This window comes from Mya arenaria, chromosome 6 (assembly GCF_026914265.1).
Source record: "Mya arenaria isolate MELC-2E11 chromosome 6, ASM2691426v1".
In the NCBI taxonomy this organism is placed as follows: domain Eukaryota; kingdom Metazoa; phylum Mollusca; class Bivalvia; order Myida; family Myidae; genus Mya; species Mya arenaria.
The window spans coordinates 50,145,239-50,152,779 of record NC_069127.1 but is presented as its reverse complement, the minus strand read 5'-3'; positions in this window follow the sequence as shown (position 1 = coordinate 50,152,779).

The window sequence follows — 7,541 nt, the reverse complement described above, 5'->3', positions numbered from 1 at the left end:
TAACGTTATCGTTGTTAACTTTCAAATGTCTACTGCGCTTTAACTTTCATGGATACACTTAATATGATCTGCAGTATTTGAAACAATGTTTCAGCTGCACTTGTTTGTTTGTTTAAAATTTAATGCGCACATAAATAGTTCACGTTAAAAAGTTAACAACGATGTCGTTAATCACGTTGTTAACTTTAACAAAGTTCTGAACAATCGGCCTATTGTCTCCAGAAGTGAGAATCCAAAATGTTAAAATCTGCAATAAAAAAACTTGACCCATGGTAGGATTACAGCAAATTTAAAGCAACCGACCTGAATTGATGGATTTAATTTCTGATGATCTAAAGGCAAATACAGTATTTTCGCAAAACAATGCTAGAATTGTCAATATGAGCTAGTATTGTTTTAGAAAATTCACAATTTTACATAATCTTAGATTTTTTTACGCTGTCTTAGCTGAGTTTACCCGTTTAAAAATCGCATAATGGTTTTCCAGTTTATAGTTTGTATATTTACCATGTGAAAGTCAAGTGATTAGTACAAATATATATACCAAGGCTATCTTAACTTTACTGGGATTTACGTGGTAGACAGACCCAGTTAATTTCGAATAGGAAAAATATACAAAGACTGCGAAAGATACATGTGTCGTAAGAAATGTGATACATCAGTAAGTAAGATTCAATGCGTTGCGATATTAATTGCATATAAGTTTTTGACTATTTTCTTTTTTCTTGCAATCGTATCATCTGGTGTCTAGTCCTTTTAAAGAAAAAAACGCAACACATGTTACTCTCTCGACATTGCGACAACACCTCCGCCCTATCCAGACATTTGGTCTGATTACACTGTTATCAATGATGATATCAGATACTTGTATCGTGTTGTCAAAGCAGTGGAAATATGTTCATCTGCTCAAGTTTCCAGTTTTACAATGCGAAAAACACAAAGGTCACGTTAAAAATAGACTTACTGTTAATATAAATTCATAATACAGTAACATTTTGCTTAAAGTCACAATACCACTAAGGATTAAATAATTAGAGAAAAAAAACAACATTGCGTATATAAATATGATAAAGTCTCAGATAATGTTTGAAACCCCGAGGTTCATACGATGCATTATTAAACACAAATGGATATGGAATGTCTAGGGAATCCCTAACTCGACTACTGACCCCTACATGCTAATGCACCAGTCAATTGTAACCACGCCCCCCCCCCCCCCCCCAGGTCCGGGGTATACCGAGGATAGCCGGGGAAATGGGCTTTTTTTTACTTTGCAGGTGGCCCCGCAGTGCCGACTGAATGCGGTGGTTTTTTATTCGCGCGAAAAACTGCGGGGAATGGGCCTTACCTCCGAAGGACGGAGGTCTTACCCGGGCTTTGCTTCGAGGGAACGTTTGACGCTGCCAAGCAAGCACTAACCCAGTATTTTGCACCCAAGAAAAGTATTGAGGTCGAAGTGTACAAGTTTCGACAGGCAAAGCAAGAACCTCACGAAAACTTGGACAGTTTCCACACACGACTCAGAAAGCTTGGAGAACACTGCGAGTTGGCAAATACAGACAAGGAAATTAAGTCACAAATAATACAAGGCTGTACGTCAACAAGACTAAGGCGCAAAGCGCTCAGATCAGAAATGTCTTTAGACGAAATAATCAAAGAAGCGCGATCTCTTGAACTATCCGACAAAAACGCAAGCGAGATAGAACAATCAGCCAACCACAACAACAGTTACAACACCTATGCAATCAGGCAAAAGCAAAAACCAAACGGTTGTCAACAACGGCAGTCTACCAACACTTACCGTCACTCGCAACAATAAACACGACGCTGCAGAAACTGTGGTAAGGAATATCCGCACTTGAATGGCCAATGTCCCGCTGCCGGCAAAACATGTAATTTTTGCAAGAAAAAGAATCATTTTGAGCTTGTTTGTCGTTCAAAACGCAAACAGCCAAAGCCAGTGAATACAGTAGGTACCGATACATGTTCAAACAGTGAAATTTCGGACAATGATAAAAGCAGTAACGAATTTGCATTTGGACTTGCAATAAATTCAAACAAGCCAGACATATCCTGCAAGCGACCTACAATCAAATTCAAAGTCGAAGGTCATGCCCTAAAATGCTCGTAGACACAGGGTCATCGATAAATGTCATTGATGAAAAAGCATACAACGCCATGAAACCGAAGCCAAAATTAAACAAAACGGATACGAAAGTATACGCATATGGTTCAAATGAAGCTGTCAAAATTATGGGCCAGTTTCAAGCAATGATAGAAACCCAAGACAAGTTTACGACAGCCATGATATACGTAACGAAAGGAAACAGTGGCAATCTGTTATCATACTCTACATCAGTGTCACTGCAAGTCGTTCCAGAAATATATTCAATAACAAGCAAAAGTGAAATATGCGATAAATTCCAAAAGGTATTCACAGGCATTGGGAAATTGAAAGACACACAAATTGAGTTATTTGTAGACAATACAGTTCAACCCGTTGTGCAACCACATAGAAAAATACCATTTCACCTTCGAAAACAGGTGGAAATTGAACTCAAAAGGCTCGAAGACATGGATATAATCGAAAAGGTAGATGGACCAACAGACTGGGTATCACCGATTGTCGTAGCACCGAAACCGAAGAGCAAAAAAAATGAAATACGTATCTGTGTAGACATGCGCCTTCCTAACGAAGCCATTTAAAAGGACTCGACATATTATACCAACAATTGACGATCTAATTGTGGACTTAAATGGTTCAAAAATATTCTCAAAATTGGATTTAAATCAAGGATACCATCAACTTGAAATCTCAAAAAAAATCACGCAACATAACCACATTCACTACACATGTTGGCCTGAGACGTTACAAAAGACTAAACCTTGGATTAACATCAGAAGTTTTCCAAAATGCAATACGGACCTCACTTGAAGGACTTGAAGGTGTACAAAACATCAGCGATGACATAATCGTGTATGGCAGTTCGCAAGAGCAACACGACCGTAGACTGGCAGCCGCCCTACGACGTCTACAGGAAAAAGGCCTCACACTGAACAAACAGAAATGTGAATTCAACAAGAAAACGCTTGAATTCTTCGGCTATATTTTCAGTGAAAAGGATTTTCTGCTGACAAGAAAAAGTGTGAAATAATAAAGAACACACCAGCTTCACAAAACGCATCAAAAGTACGAAGCTTCCTCGCAATGACAAACTATGTCTCCAGATTCATACCAAACTACTCCACAACGACAGAACCTTTGCGAATGCTCGTGAAGAAAGATGTCAAATTCGTTTGGGAAGAAAGACAGCAAAAGGCTTTTGATAAACTCAAATCGGATCTAAGCAGTGAAACTGTAATGACATATTTCGATCCAAAATTGACAACACAAATTGTTGCAGATGCAAGCCCCGTAGGCATAGCAGCTATCATGCTGCAAGGAGGGAAAGTAGTTAGCTATGCAAGCAAATCATTAACAGATACCGAGAAAAGGTACTCTCAGACCGAAAAAGAAAACTTAGCTATCGTATGGGCAATTGAACACTGGCATATATACCTCTTTGGACACAAATTCACCGTCATAACAGACGCAAAAGCGCTTGAACACATATACAAAAACCCGAAGTCCAAGCCGCCAGCCAGACTCGAACGGTGGCGAATAAAAATGCAAGCCTATGATTTTAATGTCATATACAAGCCAGGTGAATCAAACATGTCAGACTACCTAAGTTGGCACCCTGATGTCACAAAGACTCAAGCAAGCAACGCAGGAAAAAATGCAGAAGAATACCTGTCATTCATTACATACCATGATGTTCCAAAAGCGACGACGTTGCATGACATAATCAATGAAATAAGCAGTGACAACGGCCTACAACAAGTGATGCAAAACGTCAGACAATCCTCGTGGAAATCAAATTACAAAACAAATACGGTACTAGATACACTTGCACGTGTGAAAAATGAACTGACAGTTGTGACGTTCAAAAACGGCGAAGTTCTCTTGCATGGAAATAGAATCGTGTTACCTAAACAGTTGCAACAGAAGGCTATTTCAATAGCACACGAAGGACACCCAGGAATAGTTAGGACAAAACAACTATTGCGCGAAAAGGTGTACTTTCCAAAAATGGACAAAATGGTTGAGGACTTGTGTAACAGTTGTATTCCCTGTCTCGCAGCAATTGATAAAAACTCCAGGGAACCTCTTCAAATGACTGAAATGCCAAAACAGGCATGGGATTCAGTGAGCATGGATTCAGACTATTGATGTACTCACATGTTATACACCTGTAGAATAAATCTAGTAAAACTATTAAGTGTCTTTATTACATACCTACATTGAAACACAACAAGACAGATATTGAAAATATGAAATGTATAATAGACACATTAATTCTTTGTGGAAATCAGGTATCAGCTCTAAGGGGGGCACGACGAAGATTATTGAAACTTCGTACGATTTAAACAATACAGAAGTAAGGACAATCCGCTTTTGCGAGACCACTTATCTAGAAATTAATATATAAACAAATATACCTCCCCGGAAATACAAAATGAAATTATTCGGATATGCGGTGAAATGATTTTAAAAGACACCGTGAACGACTGCAACACTAGTCCGTGTTTTGGATTCATGGCAGATGAGGCTACTGGCTGTGCAACAATTGAACAAATAGCTTAGTGGGTTCGCCTTTATGACATAGATCAGTGCACCGTCAGAAACGATTCCTTGGTTTCGCCGAATGCTGCCGAACAACAGGAGAAGCTCTCATAAATGGGTTCATTCAAACGCTGACCGAAAAGGGTAATGTTATTAAAAACATGAGGGGACAGGAATATAATAGGGCTGCAAACAAGAGTTGAGAGTATCGTGGGGTGCAAGCCCGTGTTTAGCAGATAGTCCATGATGCTGTCTACACACACTTTAAGGCACGCAACTTAAACTTGTGCACTATCCATGCATGCCGCGAACCGCTTGTTCGGCAGCCAATTGCATAAAACCGGTTAATTCTTTAGTTTGGTTAAAGTTAGTCTAAATACTTATGGATTGGTTAATATTTATCCTATAATGACTGTTGACCAATTCAATTACCCGAATGTGCAAAATAACCAAAATATAACAGGTATATAAGTTATCCAGTTTCATACAATTGGCTCCTCAACATTATAAATATCCAAACAAAAGCGTTTGCCTTTGATGACTCTGCCAAGAGACTGGTGATATTCAATGAGGCATAAAGCTGAAATGGACAAGTGGAAGAAGCTTCTAAATGACACTGTGTGAAACTCGATGGGCATCTTGTGCAAATGCACTGTTTATCTTTAAGTCCATCTTTACCACTGTTCGTTTGTACAGCGCTAACAACGCCAGCAGATGAGGATGATGCAAAAGCAAGATCTTACCTCGCATCCATATCGAAATTTGACTTCATCAATACTCTGGTAACCATTGAGTATGTATTGTTTGGTCTGGTTCACTTATCTGACCTTTCACAGAAGAATGCGATCTGCTTGAAGCTGTTGAGGAATTGAAGGTGATGAAAACTATGATTAACGCTGAAAGAAATGACCCGTCAGTATGGAAGGCCTCTTTGAAAGAGCACAGTGGATAGCACGACAGATTGACGTGGAACCATCTTTTCCCAGAGTAGTTCAAATGCAACGCCATCGTCCAAATATTGATTCGAATGACGCGATTACGTATTGAAAACAAAATATGTACTTGCCATTAATTGCCCATCCGTCGTCTGAATTAGATGAACGTCGTCTTAATGCAGAGCGACGGTACTCAGCAAAGTATCTTCTTCCTAAGAGAATACGAGGAATTACCGAAGAACTGATGGATTCGATCTTTGATGCATATAGCCGAGATCTAGAGGTCACGCAAATGATGCTTAACAAAGAAGTTCAGAAATGGAGAATATGGTTAGCAAAATAAATATAACTCACCATTGACGTATATCACTGACGCTACACTTGTGTTCGTTGAATATTAAAACAAAATGTTATCAAAGATGTTTTTGAATTTGTTCAAGTACATTGTGTATTACCATGTGAACTATCTATAAATATGCTTTAATATTTTCAGGTGGTTAATGTAGACGAAACTCAAAAGCTCTCCAGCTTGCCGGACACCATCAGTACTGCACATCCAGACCAGTATCCGTCCATTTACATGGTGCTGCGTGTTCTCGTCAACATTCAGGACTGTATCAACAGCTATTGCTGAGAGATCCTGCAGTGTCATAAGAAGAGTGAAAACCCTAACTCCGAAACACCATGACGACTGACAGACTGTCTGGATTTGTGCTTCTCAGTGTTGATTGGGAGAAGGATTAGACAGTGAGCTTGTTCTAGACGGGTTCACGGCTTAAGATTAGAATATAAGCGCTTGTGTTTGATTGACAGACTTGCACCTTACTGCTTCTATTCCTTAAGTTATAAGACGGCCTTTATAAAATATTAGAATTTAACTAAATTTAAAAAATGTTTTATTAGGAATAAACGTTGAAAGAAATTATAGCTGCATTAACTTTATAGTTATACTTATAAAATACTACATTTTCTGTTAAAAAAAATAGAGAAACAATTTCTTACTTCCGCAATTTTGAAAAATACTTATATATTCGAATCAATATTGAACGTGAAATAGCTATTATGAAAAATTAACTAAATGTCAGTTTGCAAAAATGGGCTTTTCTTTTATAATCATCATATATATAATACATTTTAGAAAGGAAGTTTGTCTCTTTTTATTCAAATCTTTTCATGGGCATCTTACTTTCTTTTTTTTTCTTCGCCCAATCCCCCCTTTTTCTATATCAGAAAATCGCATAACAATTGTTTTTTCATATGAAAGATACTTTTTTATATACATGTCAAATGTTTTCCACGTATGCTGTATGAAGTGCTTTTTGTATACGTTTGAATAAAAAAAAGACGGCCATGTGTTTGTTAATTGTGGAATACATGTACCATGTCTTTTATGTTTGGTTTGTTTACACCTTTAAAAGTAATGCCTAGATGCACATGTTTTCAAATAGTGAAAAAAAATCAATTCCTCTTTATATATTGTTCCATAAAAGGTTGCTCATATTTATAGAAAGTACATGTACCACTCTGTTCCATTATATGTATTTGTCAAATCGATGAGTTTAACAACATCTTATCTTCAACTCCTGCAATGTTACTGTGTTTAAGAGGTTCGTAAAAAGCGCAGTTTCGACTAGTATATTTTAGGCTGTTAACAATGATGTACATATCCGACATTGCGTCAAACATACCATATATCAGTTATGGAACATAATCATAAAACATGCTCAGTATATTTTTGGACATCATGTTTCGTTCTATTTGTTCACGTTATATAAATTATTTATAGAAAAACACGCCACCAAATTGAGTCACGTTTTACTGCCAAAATGCTCTCAGAGGTCACCACATACGATCTGTGGAGGGGGGGGGGTCCCTTTAAACAGCTAGTGTAGTACACTCATCTCATTGGAATACATTGCGCCCCCAGACCGTTTATACAC